The sequence below is a fragment of the Sus scrofa genome, chromosome 1 (genome assembly GCF_054392235.1).
Source record: "Sus scrofa isolate SSC_HxYL_T2T_F1_AM1 chromosome 1, Sscrofa_HxYL_maternal_Yorkshire_Landrace_v2.0, whole genome shotgun sequence".
NCBI classification, from domain to species: domain Eukaryota; kingdom Metazoa; phylum Chordata; class Mammalia; order Artiodactyla; family Suidae; genus Sus; species Sus scrofa.
The window spans coordinates 259,884,658-259,912,295 of NC_139383.1; the positions used below are offsets into that span (position 1 = coordinate 259,884,658).

General features: G+C 42.9%; 1 protein-coding gene across 2 annotated transcripts in view; it reads right to left on the reverse strand.

Moving 5' to 3' along the window:
- The window catches only part of LOC146407135 (uncharacterized), a 975,296-nt gene that overhangs the window by 114,935 nt on the left and 832,723 nt on the right, over nucleotides 1-27,638 (reverse strand). Inside the window, exon 4 of one of the 2 annotated variants that reach the window (XR_014825604.1) lies at nucleotides 23,388-23,477. The gene's annotated coding sequence lies outside the window, so the exon portion shown is untranslated. Of the gene's footprint in view, nucleotides 1-22,789; nucleotides 23,478-27,638 lie in introns of those variants that run through there. The other variant, XR_014825609.1, reaches the window with a different exon arrangement.

Below are 27,638 nucleotides of genomic sequence, written 5' to 3' on the forward strand. Positions count from 1 at the left end.
TGTGATTAAAGCCCTGGGTCTCTGCTGCACTTAAGAGCATATAATTGTAAAGCCCAAGATGATTCTGTTTGGGATAATTCTCTTTTCACCAAATCCCAAACAATTCTTAGAAACCATCCAGAAATCCATAATTGCAGTCATATTTCTTTTGTCTCAGAACCATCTCTGGGGGCCAGGGGCCAGGGGCCAGGGGCCAAGAAGAGAGCACGGTCTGCCTTTAGCCCTTCTATTCCTGGATATACATAGAAATCTGCATCTACTCTGGAAAGTGCTTTGAGGTTAAAGACATGGAATGTCCACACAGGAGGTTTCACCATATGCAAACTTTCTATCAAAAAGTTAGGTAAGCGCTTTGGCCCACACATTAGACCAGATAGATTTCCTTAAGGATTTCACAGGAGATCTCATCTCTTCATCTCCACGTGAATGTTTCAGATTTTGGAAATCATGCTTTAGGGTAAAAAGTGGTTAAACTTTTCTAAAACTTGTTAGTACATTAGGTCCTGTTTCACTTCATTCTTTGACTTGTGACTCTCCCTAGAAAAGATGGGGGCTTGGCATCCTCCTCCTCTCCAGGATGTTCAGGAAGTAGTATATTTGTGGTTTCCTTATGGTAAGCAAGATTTCCTAACTTCCTTTCTTCCCTCCATCCCACCCTGGAGTTGGGCTTTCCTTTGCAAACTTTCACTGAACAGAAGGTCCTCATTCTATGGTCTTATCTGCCATGTTTCTTGACTATTCTCTTCTCTGCAACAGAAGTCCAGAAGGTGTATTCTTATTTTTCTTATGCTTCCACATGCCAGTTCCATGCAGGACACAAGCACTTCCCAATACTTCCTCCCTCCTCTTTTTTTCCATTTTCTTCAAGTACAACCTTTCTTGAAAATTGAGATGTAACATATATGCAATAAAGCTCACCAATCTCAGTGTACAGTCCGGTGACTTTTTGCTTATATGTACACCCGTGTAACGATCACTCTGATCAAGACCTAGACCATTTCTAGCACCCAGAAGTCTCCTGTGTGTCACGTGCCTGTCAATACTTCCCACCAAAGCCATCGCTATTCTGACTTTAGTTTTACCTGTTCTTGAACTTTATGCAAATGAAATAGTACAGCATATACACTTTTGTGTCTGGTTTCCAATGCTTTTCTACTGGAAATTCACTTTCTTGATATGTGAGGAGCACTGAACATTGTGAGGGGCACTCATATTCATTCACTGAAGTGAATGTATAAAAGCTCCATGTAGGAGTTCCTGTCCTGGTGCAGCGGAAACAAATCCAACTAGGAACCATGAGGATGCAGGTTTGATCCCTGGCCTCACTCAGTGGGTTAAGGACCTGGCGTTGCCATGAGCTATGGTGTATGTCGCAGACGCTCGGATCTGGTGTTGCTGTGGCCCTAACGTAGGCTGGCAGCAACAGCTCTGATTAGACCCCTAGCCTGGGAAGCTCCATATGCCATGAGTGTGGTGCTAAAAAGACAAAAGACAAATAATAACGATAATAGTAATAAAAGCTCCAAGTATGAAGCCGGTTTTTAAAAGAACATCTATTTCAAAGGAAAGAGTGTCGGGGCCAGATCAAACCTTTTCTAATAAGGAAAGTAAGGACATTAGCAAAACCACTGCTCATAGGTAACATTACAAAAGAAGAAGAATATGAAAGATACTCATCAGACTACACCCTCCTCCTCAGCACCCACAGTGATAAATTCTTTCTACTGATAAGATTCACAAGGCTCTTTCTTTTTTCTTTTCAAAGGGGAGCCTAACCCCAGGGAAGGGCGTAGCTGTGGAGTCAGAGGCTGGGTTTGAATCTGTGTTGGCACCACCGTGAGAATGGCACAGTGGAGATAGTCTGGGGACCTGGTCCAGATGCTTGCTGGTTGTATGTGCTTGGAGAGTCACTCAGCATTTCAGCCTCAGTTTTCTGCCATAAAACAAACAAACAAAAAACAACAACAAAACCCAAACTATTGATTGGATTAAAAAATAATGGCTGTAAATATGCACTGAGAACTATAAAGCCCTAAATTGGTTTCATACACTAGTTGTGATGTTTCATTTCATGTGTTAATCTGGCTGAGCCATGGTGTCCTGATATTTGGTCAAACTTTATTCTAGATGTTTCCTCAGAGGTTTTTTTTTTTTGGGGGGTGCACCTGAGGCATGGGGGGGTTCCCAGACTAGGGGTCAAACCAGAGCTGTAGTCACTGGCCTACACGACTATACCATAGCAACTCAGGATCTGAGCCACATCTGTGACCTACACCACAGCTTACGGCAATGCCTTAACCCACTGAGCAAGGCCAGGGATCTAACCTGAACCTAGGTGCTCATGGATGCTAGTCAAATTTGTTTCCACTGAGCCATGAGGGGAACTCCAGAGGTGTTTTTTGGGGATGAGAATAACCTTTAATTTGGGGAACTCTGAGTAAAGTCAATTGCCCTCCACAGTATAGATGGGCTTCATCCAATCAATTGAAGCCCTTAACTGTATAAAACTGATTTCCCCCACCCCACCAAGCAAGAATGAATCCTGCCAGCAGATGGCCTTTGAATTTGTGTTTTTTTAAATTTCTCAATGAATTTTATTACATTTATAGTTATACAATGATCATCACAACCCAATTTTATAGAATTTCCATCCTAAACCCCAGCCCATCCCCCATCCCCCAAACTGTCTCCTTTGGAAAACATAAGTTTTTCAAAGTCTGTAAGTCAGTATCTGTTCTGCAAAGAAGTTCGTTGTGTCCTTTTTTTAGATTCCACATGTAAGTGATAGCATTTGATGTTGGTTTCTAACTGTCTGACTGACTTCACTTAGTATGATAATTTCTAGGTCCATCTATGTTGCAATAAAAGAACCTACCTCAACATGATAAAGGCCGTATATATGACAAACCCAGAGCTAACATCATTCCCAATGGTGAAAAGCTGAAAGAATTCCTGCTGAGATCAGGAACAAGACAAGGATGTCTGCTCTTACCACTACTCTTCAACATAGTTTTGGAAGTCCTAGCCATGGCAATCAGAGAAGAAAAAGAAATAAAAGGAATCCAAACTGGAAAGGAAGAAGTAAAACTATCACTATTTGCAGATGACATGATACTATACCTAGAAAATCCTAAAGACGCTACCAGAAAACCTTCAGAGCTTATCAATGGCCTTTGAATTTGAACTACAACTCTTCCATAGGTCTCCCCTGATGGCTTACCCTATAGATGTTAGGCTTAACAAGCTACCATTATCACACAAGCTGATATCTTAAAATAAATCTCTCTGCCTCCCTTTCCCTGTATGTGTATATATACATATATATCTCCTATTGGTTCTGTTTCTCTAGAGAACCCTGACTAATGCATCAGTTTGTCATTTAGTTTATTGACACTCATGATTTCTTATTTTGTTTCTTCTTTCATTCCAAATGCCATTTAGTTCATTATTTCTTTTCTAAATCACTAAAAAATGTATATATTTAAATCACATTTTCTTTGTTTTGCTTATTATTAAATATATTTCAATAATTTGTCTTTCCATTATTGTCTTGGCTACCATCCATGAGAGAGGAAGATGGAAGTAAATTTTCTGCAGATGCACTATGTGTTGCACTTTGATCAAGGTTGTCAGTGACATTTAGAGACATTACTTCTTACCACCCCATAAATTTCAGCATGCCATGCTTACAGGTCATGTATCTGGACCTGCTGGCTCACTGCTAGGCACACTCCACCCTCTAGGACACCAGGGTCATAATTAAATTTCCCTAGAAGATTCAGTGTAAACCCTTGAATTTTAATGTAAATTCAAGGATCATTTAAATTGTGATCCTCGGCTTTGTCTGACACCAAGAATCCCTCTTCCTCCCACTGTAGTGAATGGATCAGATCAAAATGTGAAACTTCCTTAAATCTCTTTGGTCCCTCCCTAACAAAATTTCAACCCAGAATTATTTCTTCTAGACCACCCCTTAGCTTTTCTTGAGGGCCTCCAGGCAAAGGGTCCACCAGTCCTGCCTTACTGCTCTATAGCACCTGTGGAAAGGGAACTAATGGGATTTGAGAGGGAAATTTTACCTCCTTCCTTCCTAGTGAAAGCCTCAACCCAAATATTGGCCAGTTATGTGCCTTTGATGACCACAAAGCAGGTCAGCGTGCTGTCAGACAAAAGGAAGTGGTGCCATTGTGGTCCATGTCCTTTGTCATTAAAAATCTTGCTCTTGTTCTTGAATTGCTTCACTGATACATGCATAATTTCAGATTTTAAAAATTCTCATGCCATCTTTAGCTTTATTACTTTCATCTGACTTTGTTAAGTTGTGACTTGAGAACACGATGAGTAGAACCTCAGTTTATATCACTGAGTTCATCTCAGGTCTCTGTGAGCACTCTTCTTCCCCCTGCCTCCCATCCCTTTCTTCTTCTAAAAAAAATTATGGTGGGGGACTATTTTCTAGACTGTAAATATAGTTGTTCCTACATCTATCAGATCTATATAAACATTTCCTCTCTTATTTTTAGGGGAAGTTCTTCAGGCATTTGAACCTACATTGGTCTGATATTTATAGACATTGAGACATGCTAATTAAGCCACTCAGTTATGTATTAATAGCCCAAAGTGGCATTATTTGCTGTCTGGCCTTAGATGGTTACTGTTCTCTCCATGCCTTACTTTCTTTATTTGTAAAGAAGGGACAATAATATTCAAATTTCACGGGGTTTATGGTGAGGATCACAAATAATGAGTTTTTTAAAAGAGTTCCTCATATTGTTATCAGCTTTGAAACCTACAGATACATTACATATATGTGTTTGTTTATATCAAATGTTTTATTTAAAGGAAAATAAATAATGTTTCAGTTGTTTGATGTGGTGCTGGATACAACAGGTACTCAATAGTTACAACTATAGTTATCACAAGTTCAAATTATGGGTTTATGTTTGAGAAGGAATGTCTGAAACAAGCATTGAAAGCCCTCAGTTCAAGGCCCTGTGTGAGGTATTATAAGACATCAAAAATGCCTAAATAGCAATTTCCTACCCCTAGCTGTGGTAATACATAACCACGGCTGGCAAATGAAGGCACAGTCCTAGTCTGTACTCTCGAGCAGTGCTTCCCAAACTCTTTCATGTCAAATCATGTCAAGGAAATAAGAACATACTAAGACAGGTGGAAGGGGATCTGGAGATGTCTGTATGTATGCAGACTGACTTAAAAAAAAATCACTGCTTTTTTTCTTTATGTTATAAATTATTAGGAAACACAAAATTTTAAAGAATAAATTAAATAGTAAATTTACATAAAACTCCCAAATAAATATTTTTAAAATTTCCAATGAGTAATGGAGCTTGGGTTCATTAATAGAACTTTAAAAAGTTTCAATCCTTATGCTTGAAATGATTGCACAACCCCCGACCATGATATTTTAATAGTTGTCTCTTGAAATTCTTGGCCAGAACCTTTTCACACAGACGTGGTTGAAATTAGAAGACATTTTTATAATAACTTAAATTTTTCTACAGTTGAATTCGTACTTAAAGAATCTAGCAACCTCTTCCCTTTTTATTGGTAATAATGGCTTGTTTATAATAATGCAAATGGATTTCAAATCCACTTGAACTTCTTTATGTCAAGAGTTTCAAAATAGTGATGAAGCTCTAATGTGTATGACACGCAGGCGTTCTCAGAGCAGACAGCCTTCAAGCCAGCTAGTAAACTACTGTCAATGAAAACATCTGCCTTATTGCTTCACTCTGATTCTGGGGATCTCAACTTTGGCATTAAGGAACAGATAATTCCTCGCATGGGGTGGGGGCGAGGCAGCTATCCTGTGCAGTGTGGGACGTTTAACAGTATCCTAGCCTCTACATTCTAGCAGTAATAGGCCCCACATCTCCAGACATCACCAAGTGTCCCCTTGGCAGCAAAACTGCCACTGGTTGAGAACCACAGTGCTACTTTTTTTTTTTGGCTGTGCCCACGGTGTGTGAAAGTTCCCCTGGCAGGGGTAGAATCCACACCATAGCAGCAAGTCGAGCCACTATAGTGACAACGCAAAATCCTTGATGTGTTATTTCACAAGGGAAACTACACTGTGCTACATATTAAATGAGAAACTTTTAAGGTGCAAGCCTGGCACAGAGTACTGTGATTATAAGCTGGGTTCAGGTCCATCTCTTCCACTTGTAGGCTGAGTGACCTTGGAAAATTTACTTAAACCCTCTGATCATCATTTCTTCATTTTAAAGTAGGACATAAGGAGTTCCTGTAGTGGCTCAGTAGTTAATAAACCCATCTAGTATCTACGAGGATGTGGGTTCCATCCCTGGCCTCGCTCAGTGGGTTAAGGATCCGGCGTTGCCGTGAGCTGTGATGTAGGTCACAGATGTGGCTTGGATCTGACATTGCTGTGGCTGTGGTGTAGGCTGGCAGCTGCAGCTCCAACTGGACTCCTTGCCTGGGAACTTCCATATGCTGCAGGTACAACCCTAAATAAATAAATAAATAAATAAATAAATAAATAAATAAATAAAGTTTGAGCATCATCCTTCCTGGGTCTGCTTCACTGGATAATTATGAAAAGCAATGAGATCTCAGATATAAAAATTCAGTAAGCCATCAAAACTGTCAGTCAATAGCTGTCTTGACACACTAGAACTGTGTGGTGAATAGTGTGGCAATGAGGCTGCATGGGTCAACTTAAATCACTTCAAAGTGACTTGTGTTATGGGAGCACTCAATACATTTTTGCTTCCTTTGTTATCATCTCCACTTTTCAGATGAAGAAGCTGAGGCTCTAAAAGGCAAAGGAGTTTGCCCAATATTATACAACATGGTGTGTAGAGTCAGGGTCAAATCCAGAAAACATTAACTCTGAAGTTGGTGCTGTGTCCATGACATTCATGTTCTTCCCAGTGGACACAAGGCCATGATTTAAAATAAAATTAACCCTTTCTATGAGCTAAGGGAGTTGCCACTTAAAAATAGATCTCTGTCTTACATGGTGGAGGTTGGAGGAAGTACCACAGGACAATAGGATAAGATAATTTAGATACTTTCCTCCTCTTTTCAATTCAGAAAGAGACATCTCCTTAGGAACGGCTTGAAGGAAGTTGAAAATGAAGGGGCAGAGCCAACCCCACCTCTATGTTATGAATCACTCACTTGGAGGGTTGAGCTGTGCCTTCTCCATCTGGGCTCTTTTATTTTTAACTTTGCAAACCTCGGTTATTCTGGCTTCCTGGGGAAACCCCTCTGGTGCCTGCAGCCTCGCCCGAAGTCTGGGCTGTCCTTGTGAGCATCTAGCAGGCGGAAGGGAGCGCAGAAAATGGCTGTCCTGGTAGCTAGCTTCCCTGAGGGAGAAATTCTGATCTTCATGGTTCTAAAGCCTGAGCCCAACAGCCACCATCCCTAATACCCTGTGCCTTCAAAAACACTCAAGTTCAGTTGCCTCCAGGAGGAAATTCCCCTCTCTGGGTCCTGCTCGGTCTTGGAAGTTGCGCTGAGCCAGGGGTGCCTTCTTGAGCACCCAATCTGTAGCTCATGGGTACAGAATCATCAAAAGGGCAGCCTATGCAAGGTGCAGGTTACATTCAACCTCTTCTCTCCTGAGCCCCTGTTCTGGACACAGGATTCCCAGATTCCAGGCAACTAAGAGTGGGGACGGCGTATAAAGATCAGCCACAGCTCTTTCTCAGAGAGCTCCAGCCACAGGGAGAAAGAGGAAGTTTTGATTAGCTTAGATATAGTGCCCTCAGGAAGACGGGTGCCAAAGTCCTAAATGAATGTCAAGAGATGGGGTGTCGGGAGGGGGGAGCATTAGCTTTGGAGTCAAGAAACCTGGGTTTGGAATCCCAGATCTGCCATCCCTGAGCTGTCTGACCCCCTACTAATTATTAGAAGAACTAGCCTTTTCTTTTCTGTTTATCTTCTTCAGATGCTTAAACATATTCAAAAAGACTAGTTGATTAATCTCTCCAACTCTGTACAATCAAATAATTCCATTAAACTCAGTTGAGGTGAGAGTATAGAAGCCACACAGTACCCAGCACAGAAGGGCACTCAATGAGTGTTGTTTCATGTCCTTCCTTCAGCAGCTCTTTGCTGAGTACCTGCTATATGTCACTGTCCTGGGCTATACACCCAGTCCCAAGATGGTCATTACTCTGCACTTTACAATGCCGCGAGCATGGAACCTGCAGTCAGAATCCAGCCTTAACCTTCCTTCCTCATCTTAGCAGCCTGCGACACGAGGCAAATCCTTTCCCTTCTCTGAGCCTCTTGTAACACTCACATGAGGTTACACTCCTACAGCAGTGCCTTGCACCGTGGATGAGTTAATAAATCAATTCTTGGCTTCTTCCTTTCTGCCCCTCTGCTAAGTATTTAAAACTGATCAGAGATGGGGAACTTCTAAAATGCTTCTGTTTGTTGCCTAAACGAGTGCAAATATCACCCCTCACACCAGCTGAGTGATTATTAGCAAGACTGGGTGTTCCTCACGCAAATGGATACAGGTTACCATTTCTGTCTTCTGTTTTAGCAGCACTCAACTCTGGCTATTAAACCATTTGGGGAACTTTTAAAAATATCAGTGCCCAGGCCTTTCTGTGGAAGTATCTAATGGACATCCAGGAATGAAAACCGCGGGTTCTTTTCCAGTGGCTCACTTTTCATTTGAAGAGGTCAGAGCTCAGAGAGGTTAAGTGAGTTGCTAGAGGGCAATCAGCTAGTAGGGAGCGTGGATAGGAATCCAAGCTAGTTGTTCAGCACAATACTCCCATTACCCTATGTTCGCTTTCATTGTCTCAGTAACCTTTAAGCATTTGATTGGCTTGTCTAATTCAAACTATGAACGAGATGTGAGGAGAGCTCCCCAGCGTTGGTCTCCACAGAGCAGACAGAGTAGGTGTCTCCACCTGGCTCAGAATTTCACAGAATATCTTTATTCCATAGGTAATTCCTGAGATATGTGCCCTGACCTCCATGCTGGGCGAAGCCTGATGATACAACATGAATGAGACATAGCAACCATTCCTGAAGAGTGACTGGTTCCTACGGGCTGAAGTGTGTCCCCCCCAAGTTCATGTGTTGAAGTCTTAATTCCAGTACCTCAGAATGTGACTGTATTTGGAGATAGAATCTTTCAAGAAATAATTAAGTTAAAATGAGGTGATGAGGGTGGACCCTAATACAATATGACTGGTGTCTTTTTTAGAAGAGGAGATTAGGTCACAGATACACACAGAAGGAAGAACATGTGAAGACAAAGTGAGAAGAAGATGGCCATCTATCAGCCAAGGAGGAGGCTTCAGAAGAAACCTACCCCGCCACCACCTTGGCCTTGGACTTCTAGCCTCCAGAACTGTGAGAAAATAAGTTTCGGTTGTTTAAACCACCCAGTTTATGGTACTTTGTTATGGCAACCCAGGAAAACTCATACCTTAGTTCCAAAAGGGAGACAGGTAAGCAAGGAATTAGTCAACTAAAATATCCTGTAATGAACATCAGGATCATCATGAGCTGGAGTTGCCATGAGGGCTCAGGGGAGGTCCCAATCTAGAGATGGCTCCACTGGGGAAGAAACATTTAACCTGTAGTTTTGAGAACAAGAAAAATTTACTGGGGGATGTGGGAGAGTGCAATGCAGGAAATCAGACTAGGGAATGTGAAGGTGCAACAGTATGAGAGTGCTTGGCTTGTGGCGTGTGTGGGGTGAGTCACATGGGGACATGCATGATGGCGAGAGCTGAAGCTGTGAGATAGGCAGAGGCAGGTTACCCAGAGCCTTGTGGATGTCCAGCTAATGGACCGAGGCTGGGTGAATAGGAGCCAATGAAGGGCATTCTGCAGGGGAGTGCCAGGTCAAGCTTTGTAAAATGGCTCTGATGATTACAGGGAGGCTGTATTGGAGGGGAAAGACCAAAGGCAGGGAGACCATCAAAGGGCTGCCACAGCAGTCCTAGAGAGAACTAGTGCACAGGCTCAAGGCATGGAGAGAATCTGGTGAGTCCTTCGGTGAAGCCCTGGTACAGAATAAAGCAAGTGGGGAATTTTTTTAAAGACATCATAATTGATTAGGTTAGAAAAACAGGAGGAATAGGAAAAGTCAAGGATGACTCCCAGGTTTCTGGACGAGAAGACTGGGTAGATGATGGTGTCATCTTCGGCTACTACATCAAAATACCCTGGACTGGGTGGCTTAAGCAACTGAAATTTAGTTTCTCCTAGTTCTTGAGGCTGGAAGTCCAAGGTCAAGGTGGCAACATGGTTGGTTTCTGATGAGAGCTCTCTTCCTGGTTTATAGATGGCCACTTTCTCATTATGTGGCTTTTCCTTGGTGCTTGCTTAGAGGGAGAGAGAAAACAAGTTCTCTGGTATGTTTTCTTACAAGGCACTAATCCCATCAGACTAGGACCCCACCCTCATGATCTCATCCAACTCTAATTACCTCCCCAAAAGCACATTTCCAAATGCCATCACATTGGGGTTAGGGCTTCAACAAATGAATTTTGAATCTTCCATCCATTGGGGGGAGGTGGTGGAAAAGGGCTCTCAGTAAGAAAGCTAGAATTAAGCTGTGAGTAGAGTGAAGACTTTTTTTTTTTGACATAAGCATGGAAAGCTAGGCTCCTGAGGCCCTGAATTGGAAAAGGGATGTCAGCTGAATTTGATGCACACCTGCCCTCAAAGTTCTCATTATTTTGTTGATCCAGGAGAGACATTCTTAGGAGGTCAGCCTTAGGTCATGATCCAGACCAAACATCTTGTTTCTGGATCAGGTCCTTAGGAATAACCCTTTCACTCTCCTCTCTTGGATGGGCCTTCATCTAATTCTTCAGGCAAGGGATGGTCTGCTTGCTTGATTCCTAAGTGGTTTGTTAGGATGAATCATGTTCTAATTCTCTAAGTGGGTTTACTTGTTGGAAAGAGTGTTCTCTTTGATCTCATGGCTTATAGTGTGTAAGTTTTGTCCAGTTAATCTTGTAGCTGGCGTCAAGCTCTGTCAGACTTTGTTTTTTTGAGGCTACATGGCATTCAAAGGGTTGGGGCACTGGCTCTGTAGCCAACGTGGTTTCACTTCAATAGCAACTGGAGCCGAACTTTTTTCCAGTCTTTGATAATAATTGATCAGTCTTGTCTATTTTAAAGTGTCCCTCAGATCTAAGTGGTGACGGAAAGGGTGGGCTTTTGAAAGAACACATTCTCTTCTCCCAAGCAATTCCCACAGGGTTAAAAGAGCCATCCTGATAGACTTTATTTTGTCTAATCCTTTCCAGTTACAAAGCACATTCATTCTACCATCACCATGCCCTTCAAATCAGCTCTGAGAGGTAGAAGGGGTGAGGCAAATGGGTTTAGTTTTGCAAAACAGAAAGTCTAATACCAATTAAAGTATTTACCCACTATCTCATGGGATAGGAGTTGTAAAACAAACTACATTTAATGGTATGCCAGATTCTTTTCATGCTAACTTAGTCAATCCAAAAACCAACCCAGTGGAGTAGATGTTACCATGCCCATTTGAAAGATGAAGACATTGAATCATGAGAGATTTAAATAGTGGTTTCAAAGTCCCCCAGCCCATAGGTAGCTAAGGCAACACTGACTCTCTAGTCTTCTGTTAACCAGTTCAGTGGCTTTAATGGTTATGCTGCATTTAAACTCTTCAAGCCTGACTATAATGAGGAAAATAGTATTTCTGTTTAGTTGGGTTTTGGATAAGAAGAACCACAAGAGGAAAAGTGGGTCATCTTCCCTATTTATAGATTTGGAAGTTTTCTTTCCTTCACAAATAAAATGAACAAGTCTCAGAAACATGAACCCACTGTCCCATGCACTCTGTCAGAAGTCTGAGTATTCCAACAGTCAGACATTGTAAACCAAGTGAGACTCCCCAAGCTTGATTGCATCGTTCAAGACCACAGGACAGGGTAGCAGCCCCTACGTGGAGAAGGCCACGTCTTCTCTGATTGTTGTTTATTTTCCTCTTCTCATGCATTCTGTGGTCTGGCAAGGAGCTGGGTACCTCAACAGTGAAGCCATCACAGTGTCAAGCCTCCTCAGTTCCTGGTCTGAGTGAGCCCAGCTCAGTTTCTCAGGCTGACAGGAATTGTAATCTAAATGAATGGAAATCATTTAACCTATCTGACAGAGTGATTTACTAAGTCCAAAGACATGCAGACTCAAGGTCACAGAACAGGAAGACATTCTTCCAAAAACTGAAACTATGAGGCAAAGGCTTTCACCTCAGCACCCTCTGGCCTCCTTTCCTGACACTCCCTCTTGCAACCCATGGGTATTTGCCCATAGTTATTGGTGGGGTCATTGGATCTCAGCTCTGACTGACAGGAAAAGGGAGAGAGGCTAGGGCTGCCATGGATCAGGAGCTCCTGTGCTTCATCTCATTTAATTTCCATTCAACTCCTTTTTTATGAAGTGGCTATTGGAGCTCATCTTACAGTTGAAAAAGCTGAGGCTCTAAGAGGGACAGTACTTTGCCTAAGCTAACTGGCTAAACTTGCATTTGAGCCCAAATCTGGTTGCCTGCTAAACCTGTCCTTTCTCTATCATTCTACATTACCCATTGGCACACGCATGGCACTTTCCATTCCATTCCATTCCATTTCATTCCATTTTTATCCTATTCTACTGTAAGTCATGGTTATTTAGAACCAAATATTTCCTCTTCAGAAGAAATGATCAGTTTAAAGGCAATGACCTTCTTGCTCAACCCTTCATCCTCACCAGATCCATAAAGGGGCCTTGTAAATATCACACAGTAACTGCTTATTTTTATTGATTTAAACACTTAGATATGTATATACCCCATGGCTGTTTCTGCTCTAAAGCCAAAACCCAATGGCTGCAGGTGGCATTTACCTGTACCCAGAGCTAGATGACTCTCCATTCTAACTAGATTTCCTGCCTATCTTCTTTGTACAGCAGGAGCACCACTCAGTCAGTGAAATCTTTTATCCGACACAGCCCTAATCAGAAGTGCAAAGGGAAGTTAGGTTATCTGGGCCAGGTTATATAGGATAGTGATGCTTTGGACTCTACAAATTCCCAAATCTATGTTGCAAGGTCTGTTTTCAATCTTCAGGCATTGTAGGCATCTCCTGGGGCTATAAGAAGAATGCTCTCATTTCAGGACAGAGTATAGCCAAGAGCCAACTTGGCAAGGGCCAGAGGGATATAAATTCAGAGTGACAACCTAAGGAACATGGTTTTAATAGAAATATACTTCTATTTCTTCTCCAATCACATGTTGACTGTCTGTTTGCATGGGGAGACCTGAACTAAAATGAGGATTGTCAGAATTGGTAATTGAGGGGCTCTGCTTTTCCCCTAAAGCTTCCCTGTCCTCCAGATGACAACTATGAGAGATCACTTGGGTGGCTGGGGACTTAGTGAAGTCAGCATTACAGAGCAGCCAAGGGAAATGTAGGTATGATTTGCCTTATGCCATGGCAAAATTCATTTAAGAACATGTTAACAAATACCCGGACTGTATTGGGCACATGGTAGATGGCATTGTTTCGAGGGTGAATAGGATACCTCCTTGAGGAGCTTATCCTCCAATGGAGGAGACAGACATGTAAAGATAATCTAATATTAGATGTACCGCATGTGTCACAATACACACCTTTGGACATGGAATGGGAAGTGGAGAGAAAGAAACTTCACAGAGAATGCCTAGACAGGCTGAACAGGAGTTTGCAGGATGGACAAGGGTGGAAAAGCACATTCCAGGAAGATGGGGGCATTAAAAAAGAACGGAATGTTTGGGTAACTAACATGATTTAGTTTGCTGGGACCAACACTGTGTATTGGATGGTGGAGAAATCGGAGAACTCCCTGGGGTATTACATGCAGGTGATATTACAAATGCCCTCGTAATACCACATGAAGAAGCTTGGACCGTCCCCTGTGGCAAGAACGTGGGAGAGACATGGTCAGAGATGCTCCGTGGAGCAATCGCCATGGCTGTGGCACAGTAGGTGAAGGAAATGGGAATCCAGGAGACAAAAAGAAATGGGGCTGATGTGGTGATGTAAGCAGGAGGTGATGAGGGTCTGAATCAGAACAGGACAGTGGGACTGAAGAGAGGGGAAGGATTGGGTGATAGAATCATCCTTCATAGATTGCTGTGATGTTATCCTGCAGAGAAATCACTTATTGCCTACGAAAGACCTTGCCAGGGTACCAGGACCTCAGGATCAGGAGATGCTTTGGTAAAGAGTAATGCAGAGTTTCAGAAAAGAATAGATCCTCACGTGCATACAGTGTTTTCTGTTTACAGGGCTCCTTCACGTGCATTATCTTATTTGTCATTACAAGAGTCCTGAGAAGCATACATTATTGGTGTTTATAATTATGTTTTTGTTTTTATGATTATAAAAATATATAGAAGGAGTTTACTTGTGGCACAGTGGATTAAGGATCTGGTGTTGTCCTTGCAGTGGCTTGGGTCCCTGCTGTAATGAAGCTTCGATCCCAGGCTTGGGAATTTTTATATGCCATGAGCCCAGCCAAAAAAATATAGAAATAATTGTAGAATGCCTGAAATTCTAAAAAAAAGAAGTAGAAATTTAGAATTGCCCTAGTATCTAGATTGATAATTAGTTAATATGTTGGTAAACCATTGTTTATAACACAACGTTAAGTGAAAAAAATACAAAACTATTTCAATTCCAGTTATATAAAAAAACAGCAAAAAATTTTATTTTAGATTTTGTTGTGGTGACAAAATTGGGGTTAAAATATAAATATTAATAAGTTTTTTTGTTTTCTTGTTTTGTTTTTTTTTTATGGCTGTACCTGCAGCACATGGAAATTCCCAGGCTAGGGGGTTCAATCGGAGATGCAGCTTCCAGCCTATACCACAGCCACAGCAATGTGGGATCTGAGCCACATCTGCAACCTCCACCACAGCTCATGGCAATGCCGGAACCTTAACCCACTAAGCGAGGCCAGGGATTGAACCCACATCCCCACGAATAATGGTAGGGTTTGTTACCTGCTGCACCACAGTGGGAACTCCCTAAATAATTTTTTATTCCTTTTTTTCTTCTCTTAGCATTAAATTAAAATCACTATTCTATGTTGATAAGTTAAATTTGCAAGTCTAAGTTTTACTGCTGCATAAGTTTCTAACATACAAGTGTGCATAAATTTATTTTATTTCATTGGTCTTTTGACTTTATAGGGCCGCGGCTGTGGCATATGGAGGTTCCCAGGCTAGGGGTGGGATTGGAGCTGTATCTCTTGGCCTACACTACAGCCACAACAATGCTGGATCCAAGCCCTGTCTGTACCTATGGCACAGTTCACAGCAATGCTGGTCCTTAGACCACTGAGCAAGGCCAGGGATCTAACCCAAGTCCTCATGGATACTAGTCGGGTTTGTTAACCACTGAGCCACGACGGGAACTCCAGAAACTTATTATAATTAGCAGCTGATAGGTATTAATAAACATTTAGGCTATTTCCATGGATGAGAGTTTTTGTTCTTGTGAATATGTTTTGCTGAATATATTCTAAGATATATTTTTCCCTTCATTCCCAATTATTTACTTAAAATAAATTCCTAAAAGTGGAATCTCTGGGTCAAAGGATACGTGCATTTCACAGACTTGCTATTAGTTGTCAAATTGCTCCCTAGCATTGTTTATTCCAATTTACCCCACTCCCCCATAGTGAATTGGCCAGCCTATATTATCCACCTTCCTCAGCACTGATGATTCTTTTAAAAACTCTGTCAATCTGATACATTTAAAATGACATCTCATTACTGGGTTACTCTGAGCATCCTTATTACATTTGTGGTTGAATTCTGTTTCTCATTTTATGGATAAGCGTTATTGACTTGCCCATACCATGGATCCAGTAAGCATCTGAGAATGGACTCCTTGGGCAATGCTGTTCCCACTGTATGATATGGTCTCTTTGGTATGAGAAGAGTCGCCCTGACTTTGCCATGTTGACTGGGCTTCCTTTCATTGGGGTCACACCCTCAGGAACTCCTGGTCTGCATGTCAAGACAAGAATAAGCCCTTCTCTTGGGGGCCAGCAGCTCCCTCAACCCGTCAGAGGACCCAGCATCTGGGACAGTTCGTGCTGTGCTCTGGGTGGAGGTCACAGGTATAGTATGTGCTTAGGTGCTGTTCCCATTGAACTTGAGATGGAAAATGACACGAGAAACTGAACCCCGTGTTCTTTCGGAAAGGAAATCTTGGGCTATTAGCCCTCTGCCAAAAACGGGTTCTTGTTCCCTCAGTGCTTTTAGGATCTGGTCCAGGCTCTGTAGTCTGGCACGCAAGGCCCTGAGAAGCTGGCCAGGCTTGCCTCCACCACAGGGTTCACAGCGGTCTCTCATGCTAACATTGTGGTGTTTTTCCACACTTCACATTTTCCTAGAATCTGTCTGTTTCTTGTCCCTCAGGCCTCAGTTTCAAGATCTACTTGTCAAGAAGCTGTTCATCACTTCTTTGCTACCATAGCTCCCTGAGGGGATAGGATTGGTGATTTACATGTCTGCCTCCCTTCTTGAGAGAAGGGACCATGTCTTACTCATTCCTGAGCCAAGCACCTGCACAGCCTTGGCCAGCATGTTGCACATCTAAAGGTGCATGGACTGCATGGGTGTTAGTCCCATAGAGAACCTCTAGGATTCCATTTGAGATTAGCCACGGATTCCTTCATTCACTCAACCAGGGTTCACTGAAGGGCTTCAAAGAGTTAAATGCTACTCCTTCAATGAGTTAACAGACACTTCTGCTCCATCCAGCACTGAGGCGTTCATGTTTCCAGCAGTTTCAAGTATTGGCAGCTCTCAACTGAGTTCCTCTCTGGGACTGTCCTCAGCTGATGAAAACCACCTCTCCCAAGGGTTCACCTCCTTCTTCAAGGCAGCCTTCATCCAAGACAGGTCAATGGGAGGGTGTCCACTGAAGCCCAACCTTCTTGTCTCAATTTGGAACAACTGTGAGGGTCTGTCCCCAGCTCCAGAGTTATTCACAGGACCAGTTGAGTCCTTTGAGGCCACTGTGTTGCAGTTTGACTTCTGTCTGCCCAGTCCTGTTTCTCCTATTCTGCCATTCCAATGACCCTCCCCAGTGGGGAGGGAGGATGCAAACTTCTCTTTGAGTCTGCTTACTGGGGAACCCACCCTGCAGCAGTGATAAGCAGAATAGATGTGATATGTATTCTCACAGAGCTTTGGGGCTGGCTTTTTCCATCAGACCCACCTCTATCTCTCCCTAAGGATAAACTAAGGCCATCCAGCCCCAGTAGAGTTGTGCTCATGGGGCATTTGCCGATGGCCCAAGTAAAGATACTTGCAGCCACCCTATTCCCTAGAGCCATCACTAAGGCAAGAACAGGGCTGACTCTGCAGCTTGCACACATTCATATTTGTTCCATAAACCTGTTATTGAGTGTCCTCTGTGTCCCATGTCCTTGTGCTGGTGTCAGGGACAGACCCTAAGGTGTATCTCTTGACTTCCAAGACCACTGTCTGAAGAGGAAGCTGGACAAGTCATCAGGCAACTAGGGACGTATGAAGATAAGACCTGCAAAGTGCTATGGGAGCTCCAGGAAGAGGTGATGGCTGACTTAGGGCTAGAAAGGATTCCCAGGGAAGCAGCAGGAGGGGAGCAGGGTAAGAGTGGTATTGAAAGGAAATAGAAGGGAAATGAATGCCAGTTTGAAGAAATGCATGTGTAAAAACACGGCTAGGGATGAGTGAAAAGCAAAACTAGGCATTCCTTTATGGAGCTGGAAATCTGAATGAGGTTGTCTGTAGGGACAATTATCCCTATCTTAGGGATAGAGAAACTGAGGCCCTGGGAGGATAAACAGTTTAGACACAGTCTTTGGAGGAGGCTGCCTGTGACATGAACTTGAATCTTCCGACATGAAAACAATGGTTCTATCTAGTGCCCTTGTCAGCAAACACTGGGTTTTTCTTTAAAAAAAAAAAAAAAACAGCATTGTGCCCGACAAGGATTAAAAGGACTATAATGTCAAATATTTGCTCTTAAAATGCTTACAAATAGCATCAAAAAATTGATAATAGCATGAGACAAATGCAGAAGTATAGTCTCATGCAAACGCCCTGAGGTCAGGGCAAAGGTATGCCCCAGAGAACTGTCCCTAGCCCTGTTCAGTTTTTGGTACCAGTGATTTGGACAAAGATATATAAAGTCAAAAAAAAAAAAAAAGATACATAAAGTCTGCTTATCACATCTGTGGCTGATACACAGCTGGGAGGGATAGAAGAAATGATTGATGACAAAATCAAACTTCTAAATGATCTCAGTTGGCTGGAACGATGAGCCAAATCCAGCAAGATGAAGTACAGCAGGGGTCCATGCGAGGGCCAGCACTTCCCTTCAAACAGTCAATTGTGCTACAATAGGAGAGGGCAGCCCAGCCTGGCCCCCAGCCATGAGGGAGAGATCTAGGGACCTCCTCAGGCTTCCATCTAACTTATATCAAGTATTTAAGTTAAAAGTATAACACACTAGCACACCCTTGGTCTGTGTGAAGGTTATAGTCATAGTTGTGGCTCACATTTTATGGGACATTTTATCAATTATCTTGGAGATGACTTAATTTTATGCATCCCTTTGGAAATGGCCTGGTGGTGGGAGACAAAAACTTCAGATGGAAAAGGAAGTTACTTCTGCACTGCTTCATCTGGGCAATGTTCCCTGCGAGCTTACCCTATGCCAGGTCCTGGACAACATGGAATATTATCCTAGGAAGTGCTGAAACTTGGCAGAAGGGCTTGCCCTTACATTCTGCCATCACCAGTTATGTGACTCTGGGAAAATTATGAAGGCTGGCTGGGCTTCAGTGTCTTCGTAAGATGGGCCCATTCATTCAATCTCATAGAGTCTTGTGAGCAGTGAATGAGATCACATGTGTGTAGAATGTTGCACATAGAGCTGAGCCTAAAGTTAGTATTGAAACATGATGCTTACTATTGGTACCAGAGATATCTATAAATAGTCAACAGGATCTTAGATCCTTTGGACTTGGCTTTCAGGTCAGGTCTTCAGTCTTCAGGTGGGTTTCAGGAAAGGATGATCTTTTTTTTTCCTGTCATCATGCCCTTCCTTGTGTGTATGTGTGTGTGCGTGTGTGTGTGTGTGTGTGTGTGTGTGTGTGTGTGTGTGTGATAAATTTTACGATTGAGGAAGGACCCAGACCCCAAATCTTTAGGGCCTTAAACAGATGAGAGAGAGAAAGAGAGAGAGAGAGAGACAGTCATTCACTTATCAGAATGGTACCTTGCCCTGGGCATGGGACCTCAGATACAAGAAAGTATCTGAATTATGGTCAAAAGTTAAAAACTCTATTGTCAGACAGGGACACATGGGCCTCATTTCCATAATTCTGGCTTGGGCTGTCCTTAAGCTAAAAGGTTGATCTCTGGGCCTCTAGGTCTCAGTGTCCTCATCTGAGAAGTAAGAGGGTTAGACCAAATTAGTGGTTCTTAATGAACATGTTTGGAAAGGTGCTGGCCCATGTTGAAGTCAAGTCCATGGCATTCCACTCAGATTCCCAACTGCTCCATGCTGGGCTACCAGGGAGATAGAGTGCTCCTTGCTGCAAGTATCCATGCAGAGAAAAACACTGGCAGGTCTTTTCTGCCACCTTCACCAGCTAGACTGCTGGGCTATGGTGATGAATTCTTCTTCCCAGCTCTCGAGAAAGAAGGAAGAAGAAGCTGGAGATCTGGTGAAGTTGAGATGCCCAGCCATTTCTCTGGGGGTGCCTGGGATAGTGTGAATTGAGTGAAGTGGTGAGAGTGTATACTTTCCATTTCCATCAATAAATCTCTTGAAAATTTTGTTTTTGATGATGGTATTAATAAGGAAGTGACAGAACTACTCAGAGACTCAAGTTCACTTTGTATTGTAATGCATATCTAACCTATCTTGATTGATAGCTTCCGCAAAGAAAAATACTTTAATAGAATAAATAATAAAGTATAATTTTACATTCTATTTTTATTTTAAAATTTACAGAAAAGTCCTTTAGAGTGATAGTATTAGAATGTCAACTGTCTTTTCTTGGAAGAGATTTTTTTTTTCTTTCTAAGATTATCTTTCTTTTTTGAGGAGGGTGGATGTTAAAAAATTCTCATCCTTTTATGAAATGTTTATGACAATGGGTGGAAGTTGTTTTTATTCTCTTTTTACTTTTAGTTGTATTACTCAGAAGAATAAAAAGTTAACAATCTTACAATTGTTTCCCACTTAAAAAATTTCCCTGGTCTATGAAATACAAAAAAAAAAAAAAAAAAAAAAAGCCGAAACAACAAATTTAGGAAGAACTTAGGAATTGTATCCCTAAAGAAGGAGGTAACTTTCCAGTATGGCTTGAGAAGGAGTTTCAGTTGCCTGGAGTCTAACATTGAACTTTGCTGGGTACAATATGGAGGATATAAGAGGACAACCCGTGACTCTGGGGCTCTTGGAACACATTTGGAAGATGAAACAAAGGTTGAAACAATTTGTTGTCTAGACGTGTCATTGACCTTGGCTGCCTGCTAACTATAGATGGATGTACATACAACTTAGCTCAGCATTCAAGGCTCTCTGTGACTGTCCTCCAACTTGCCAGTAGAACCTTATTCCTCCCTTATATCCTTAAACTTTATGCTGGGAACCTCCCTGGGAGTCTAAAGAAGTACACACACACACACACACACACACACACACACACACACACACTTTCTCCCCCAAAATCTATAAGTCCACCTAGCATGTTACCACCACTTCTTAGAATCATCTTCTGCCCCGTTGTATACTTATCTGTATATTTCTCTTCCTTCCCTTCCCTTTGGATAGACAGATGTCTACATCAGAGCAGGAGCTAATGCCTTTCTCCCTTCCTTCTGTTCCAAGCACAGCTATTAAATATGGGGCAAGTTGAATGGAATTGAATGGAATTGAACGCTTCTCCCTAGTTTATCTGACTCAAACAATGCACGCTAAATTACTGGGTCTTAAATTTGAGCAGGAAACCTCCAAACATCAGATGTCACCTCCTACTTGCTGTCTCCCTACTTTGGACTCAGAACAAGTCTGAAATGGCCCTGTCTAAATTGGTTTTCTTTGGCTGAAGTCATGACAAGACCTGAGGTGTGAGTGGAAGAAAAAAACAAAGTCAAGTTTTCAAATCTGAAAAACAATAAGTTTTGGCATGAGTTTTTCTGAGGTTGTGAGGAAGACATATCCACCTCTTTTACTGATGCAACAAGCTCATTCTTTCTGTAATACGACCCAGCATGGAGGTGCAGAACCTGGGGGCTAGACGTGGCAGGTGCCCTGGTTGCCTGCTAATAATAGATGGGTATACAAACAGCTTAGCTTGGCATTCAAGGCTTTTTGCAGTCTTAAGCCCAAGCTGTGGTTACAACCTGTTTCCTCCTCCTCTTTATCTCACCAACTTCAGCTCAGTGCAGCCCAGCCATCATTTGCTATTCCCTGCACCATGATAGGGAACTGAAAAGGCACTGGAGGTAGCAGGGTGGAGGAGACTCAGGACACTCCTTTGAGAGGAACAGTATTAAGTGGGTCTCAAAAAGTTGAGCTGTTAGCCAAACAGGAAAGGGCGGAGTCAGATGCAGATAGGACTCTGGACCATACTGTGGAAACTGGTGACTGGACCTGATGGTTGTAGATACTGAGGATGCCAAGTGAGTGCATTTTGTTATGTAAATGTGTATTGATTTTCTAGTGATTATATTCACGTTTGATCAAGTTGCAGCTTTTGTTTTATAGTAACATTAGTCAAATTATTTAACCTCTCTAAGCCGGTTTATTCATCTTTAAAATGGATGTTAACATACACAGTAGCTATCTCAAACAGTGTTTGGCCTCAATAGTGCATAGAAAGTAATCAAATATGATGTTATTTTCACCAGTTTCTGCATACATGGTATAAAGCAGCGTTTGGCTATAGGGAAAAAGATGGTGCAAAATCACTAGGATCTCTTCCAAGTCACATTCATGAATTGCTCAGTGACCCCCATGTAGATCACTTTATTTTTCTATCCCTCCCTTGTGCCTGATTTAGAAGACAGAGGGGATTGTATCTGCCTTATATCTAACCTCCTCCAAAGATAGTGAAGATAATTTAGAGTTCAGGAGACAGTGAGTATCCATGGGGAAAATGGAAGGTAAGATTTTTTTTGTCATCCTCTCTCTTCCCCTCATTCCTTTTTTTCCCCCCAGTCTTTGCCAAAGACAGTTTCATAATGTTTTTATTTTCTAAGGCTGGAAAGACCTCCAGCTTGGAAAACAAGAGTATTTATTTAACTGCTAGAATGACCTGGTTTTGATTTCAAACTTGGAGAAGTATGACACATATATTGAGGACGAAAGATGCATGTCTACCTCAGAAGTAAGCACAGCACTAGGCAGGTGGCTGGAGTGGAAGGAGCATTAGAACTGAGGTCGGGACACTGGGGTTGGAATTCCTATTCTGTTTTTCATTCGCTACTTGACATTGAGCAAATCAACCTACTTCTTTGGGTTATTATTTTTCTTATACATAAAATAATAATAGCATCATCCATCAAAGAAGGTTTCATGTCCACACAGGTACACAGTATATTTGCTCTCACTGTAGCTCATGCATTTGGAGGATGACGCTGTGTAGAAGACTACTTAATCTCTGTAAATCCTTGATGCCCAATGGGAAAACATCACTGCCTTTTCTTCTCTGTCTTCAATTACTCCCCTGATGATCTAGTGTTTCATGCTTTTTTTTTTTTTTTTTTGTCTTTTTGCCTTTTCTAGGGCTGCTCCTGTGGCATATGGAGGTTCCCAGGCTAGGGGTTGAATCAGAGATGTAGCTGCCGGCCTTCAGCAGAGCCATGGCAACGTGGGATCCGAGCCGCATCTGCGACCTACATCACAGCTCACGGCAACGCTGGATCCTTAACCCACTGAGCAAGTCCAGGGATTGAACCTGAAACCTCATGGTTCCTGGTCAGATTCTTTAACCACTGAGCCACAACGGGAACTCCAAGGGTTTCATGCTCTTTAAGGCCAACCATAAGTTTATGACTCCCATCTACCTGGATACTCTCTCTATGCTTGAATGTCTAATAAGCATCTCAAATTTTGCATGTGCAGCACTGAACACCCAGCCTGCCCTCCCAGCCTGCCTCACCTGTGGTCATTTCTATCTCTGCGAACAACAGCTTCTTCCAGTTGCTTAGGCTCAAAGCCTTGGAGTGTTTCTTGACCACCCTCTCTTAAATCCACAATCAAACCACCAGCGAGTCCTTAAGGAACTCACCACTTCTCACCACCTCCAGTGTCATCGTTTCAATGCAAGAAATGACTGGCCCTCACCTGGATTCCTGGAACAGTGTCCTGATTAGAATCTCTGCTTCTGCACATGCTCATGGAGAAACTCTTCTCAAAACAACAGCTAGTGCCATCCTATGAAAAAAAGAGAGAGAGAGAGAAATCTGATCCTGTCACTCCTATTCAAAACCTTCCCAAGATATCCCACTGCAACAGAGTCAAGTCAAGTTCTTACTTACCATAACCCCTGGACCAGCATGGCCAGGCCCCCGAACCTCTCTGACTTCCAGCCCCACTCACTCCAGCCACACTAGTCTCTGCTGCCACAGAGCACCCCAGGCTGAGGACTTTTTCTCCAATGGCTTCTTCTGCTTTCAGTACTAGTCTGCCAAATAGCTCCATGTCTCACCTCCCCCACCTCCTTCAATCTTTGTTCAAAAATCACCTTCTCAGCATGGTCTTCCCTGACTATCTCATTTAAAACTGCATCTCAATCGCTGCCCTCCTGATCCCCTTCCCTAGTTTATCTATAATCCATTGCACTTTTCCCCTTCCAACATTTTATGCTTTACTTATGATTAGCATGTAAACTCTGTGACAACAGGTAGTTTTAATTGCTTTATTCACTGTCTTCTGTAACCATGCCTGGCCCCTAGCAGGTGCTTAATAAGTATTTGTTGAATGAATGAATGAACAAGGCATTTTACTAAAAGCAAGGAGTATTAGCACATTTAGGCTTGAACACAATCATTGGTTACATGATCTCCATTTTACAGGCTAATAAACTGAAGCTCTGAGCGATTAAAGAATTTGCATATGTTTACACCATGGGTATGTTTATGGTCAGAGTAAATCAGGTTCACAATTTTCAAATTCATATTCTTTCTATTACACTACAAAGCAGGACATGTGAAAAAGATCCTAAAATTTATGCTTAAATTTGTTTTTTTTTAAATTTCTGGCCTTACCTCCTTGCATATTTCCTTCAGGCTCCGGCATCTATCAGGATGGTTGGGGAAGAGAGGATTCGTGCCCCAGTGTATATCCTACAGAGATCTGTCTGTGTGCTGAGCCTTGGCTCTGTTCCCAGACAGAATCTTCTCTGTCCCCTCTCAACTGAGGCATGAGAGTGTGGAAAACCAGGCTGGGGAGGGCTGGTGTTTCATGCAAATGTCTCTGCCTTTGACAAGTTCCTCGGCTTCAGGTCCCAGTCCCTGAGGCTTCCTCCCCTGTCAGGCAGGCTCCTGTCTTTAGCCTTCTGAAATGACTTTTTTCCTTCCTTCACACAGCTTTTGTCTTCCTGCTCTTAGTTTGACGTTGTGTCTGGCCACATGGGCCATACCGGCTATTTTTACTGACAGCAGCCACCAGCCCATATGGTTCCCATTACCACAAACTGTTACCTTCTTTGAAACCATTTTGCAAATGAGTGGACTGCAGACAACCAGGAGGTCAAGTCCACGTGGCCACTCACAGGGCTTCCAGGATTGGCCTGGACAGGTGTGTTGGTCTTGATGAATGTCCTTTAAAACCAAATTGGGTTGGACAAAATGCTGATTAATTACTTCTTCTTCTTCTTTTTTTTTTTTTTTTTTTTTTCAAATCCCCTTCTCTTCTATGTTTGGCTCAATAGGTTTCTCAACAGGGTCAGGTTTCAAAGGCTGGTTGCTTTTTATAGGACATGAATTTGAGTTTTGTTTCTTTCCATCTCAGGAGCTTGCTCCATGATGATATCTCAGTGGTACATGGTACATGTTGATTTCCCATGTAATGACAGGCAGTGACATGCAGCCATCACTGCAGAGGATACAGATACAGGATGGGAAAAGGTGAGTCCTGAGCACTCCTGCTTCTGGGAAGATGATGAGAAACTCCAGGGCTTCAGTGCTATTGCTAACACTGTCTTCTACATGTAAAACATCTGAATTCACAAACAATTTCAAACACGTCATTTTATTTGAATCTCACAATCCTGCTGTGAGATTGGATTTTTCATTTTTGTTTGACAAATAAGGAAACTGAGTTGCAAGGGGCTAAATGACTTTCTCAAGGCAGGGTGGCTAGCCAGAGCTCAGGATGGGATTCAACCTCAGCTCCAGACCGCAGGCCAAAGCTCAGGCCCCAACATCAGAGCTGCCTGAGTGGCTTGAAACAAAACTAGGTAGGGCTTATTCAAAGAAGAAGTTAGCAGGTCATAGTGGGGCCTGATGGGGCATGTTACATCGAAACTGCAAGTTGGCATTGACTACAAGTTGGCATTGAGACCCAGGCTCACTGTGGCACTATAAAGCTGCCGCCACTCTGTCTGGATGACACTGAGATGGATGCAAACAAAGGGCTTCTTCCTGTCGGGTAGAATGTCATCTGACCAGGAGCTATTGTAATGTGCAGAGCATAAGCCTTCCAGAGCAGTGGGGAGGGGAAACGGGAGAGCTCTAGGCTGGGAATGAGATCGGAGGCAGGGCCAAGTTGTTCTGAGACCCCTTCCAGTCTGACCACCAGTAATTCACGACCCTCCAACCAGGCCCTCCAAGGTATTCATGGCTCCTCTCCCCGTTGCCCACCAGATACCAGCTCTACTTGTGTTCTTCTAGCTCCTCAAATGCACACAGCTTTTTCCTGTTTCAGGGTTTCTGGGTGTGTTGTTCCTTTTACCTGGAACATTCTTCCCATTCTTTGCAAGTCAATCTTTTCCGCATAAATGTCCCTATCTCAGAAAGTCCTCCCTTGGCCACTTAAATGTGTCAACTGGTGACCACCGCCCACCCCTAAAAATACATGTTCATGTCCCAACACCAGGAGACTGTGAAGAGGATCTTCTTTGGAAAAAGGGTCCCTGCAGATATAATTATGTTCAGGATCTTAAGATGAGATCATCCTGCAATTTGGATAAGTCTTAAATCCCATGACAGGTGTACTTATAAGACGAGGAGAGAACACAGAGACATGTAGGAGAAGAAGCTGATGTGCAGATGGAGGCAGAAGCTGGAGAGAGCAGCCCAAGCCAGGGAACCCTGTCAGCCACCAGAAGCGGACCAGGAGAGGAAGCGTTCTCCCCTAGAGCCTTCAGAGGAAGCACAGCCCTGCTGACACCTGGATTTCAGATGTCTGGCTTCTAGAACTGTGAGGAAACACATTCCTGTTGCTTCTAAGCCACCAATTTTGTGTAATTTGTTACAGCAGCTCTAAGACATGACACAGAGTCTAATTTACCAGCACCCCCCACCCTCACCCCACACATGGACACATAGTCACTATTCATTCCATGCTGATCCTTTCATGTCATTGATCAATTTCTAAATAAAGCTTCATTTGGGATGACTTGTGCTTTGTCCTTATTCCCACTTCATGAGGGCAGGGACCATGCCCTTGCCTGTCCTACTCCCCTGTACACAGCTCCTGGCACACTACTATGTACATGGCAGGTGCTCAAAAATACTTATGAAATAAATAAGGTCTGAGTTTTCTGGCCTCATCTCTCCCTACACCCCACTTCCACCACATTCCTCCCCCACTGCCTTCCCAATTCTCAGTCCTTTCACACCCATAGCTCCCCGGCCCAGAAAGCTGCCAGCGCCTTCTTTACCTGATGTACACTCCAACTAGTTCTTTAAGGTGAAGTCCAGAGCCTTCCAGTGGAAGCATGGCTCAGCTTCCTTGTACAGGACCAGTGTTCTTGTCTCTGCCATAGCATGTAAAAGAGGGAATAGGATGTCTGAGTGCTTGGCTGACTCCCCACTAGACTTCATGGTCTTTGGGAGGCCAGGACCACGCCTTATTCATATCTGTAACCCACCACCCAGTACAGCGCCTAGCACTGAACATATATGTCACACAAGTGTGTTAAATCAATGAGACCATAGGAAATGGATATTGTAATCCATTTAAAATACATAGATGTATGGAGTTCCCTTCGTAACCCTAACCCTAACCCAACTGGTGTCCATGAGGATGCATGTTCGATCCTGGCCTTGCTCAGTGGGTTAAGGATCCCATGTTGCCATGAGCTGTGATGTAGGTCGCAGACACAGCTGCAATCCCGTGTTGCTATGGCTGTGGTGTAGGCTGACAGCTGTAGCTCCAATTTGACCCCTAGCCTGGGAACCTTCACATGCCATAGGCGTGGCTCTAAAAAGACAATAAATAAATAAATAAATAATTTTAGAACAGTTTTAGAGGTATATAAAAATGAGGAAGATAGTTCAGGGTTCCCATATGCCCTGCACCCAGCTTTCCCTCTTATTAATAGCTTACACTAGGAGTTTCCGTCGTGGTGCAGTGGTTAACGAATCTGAC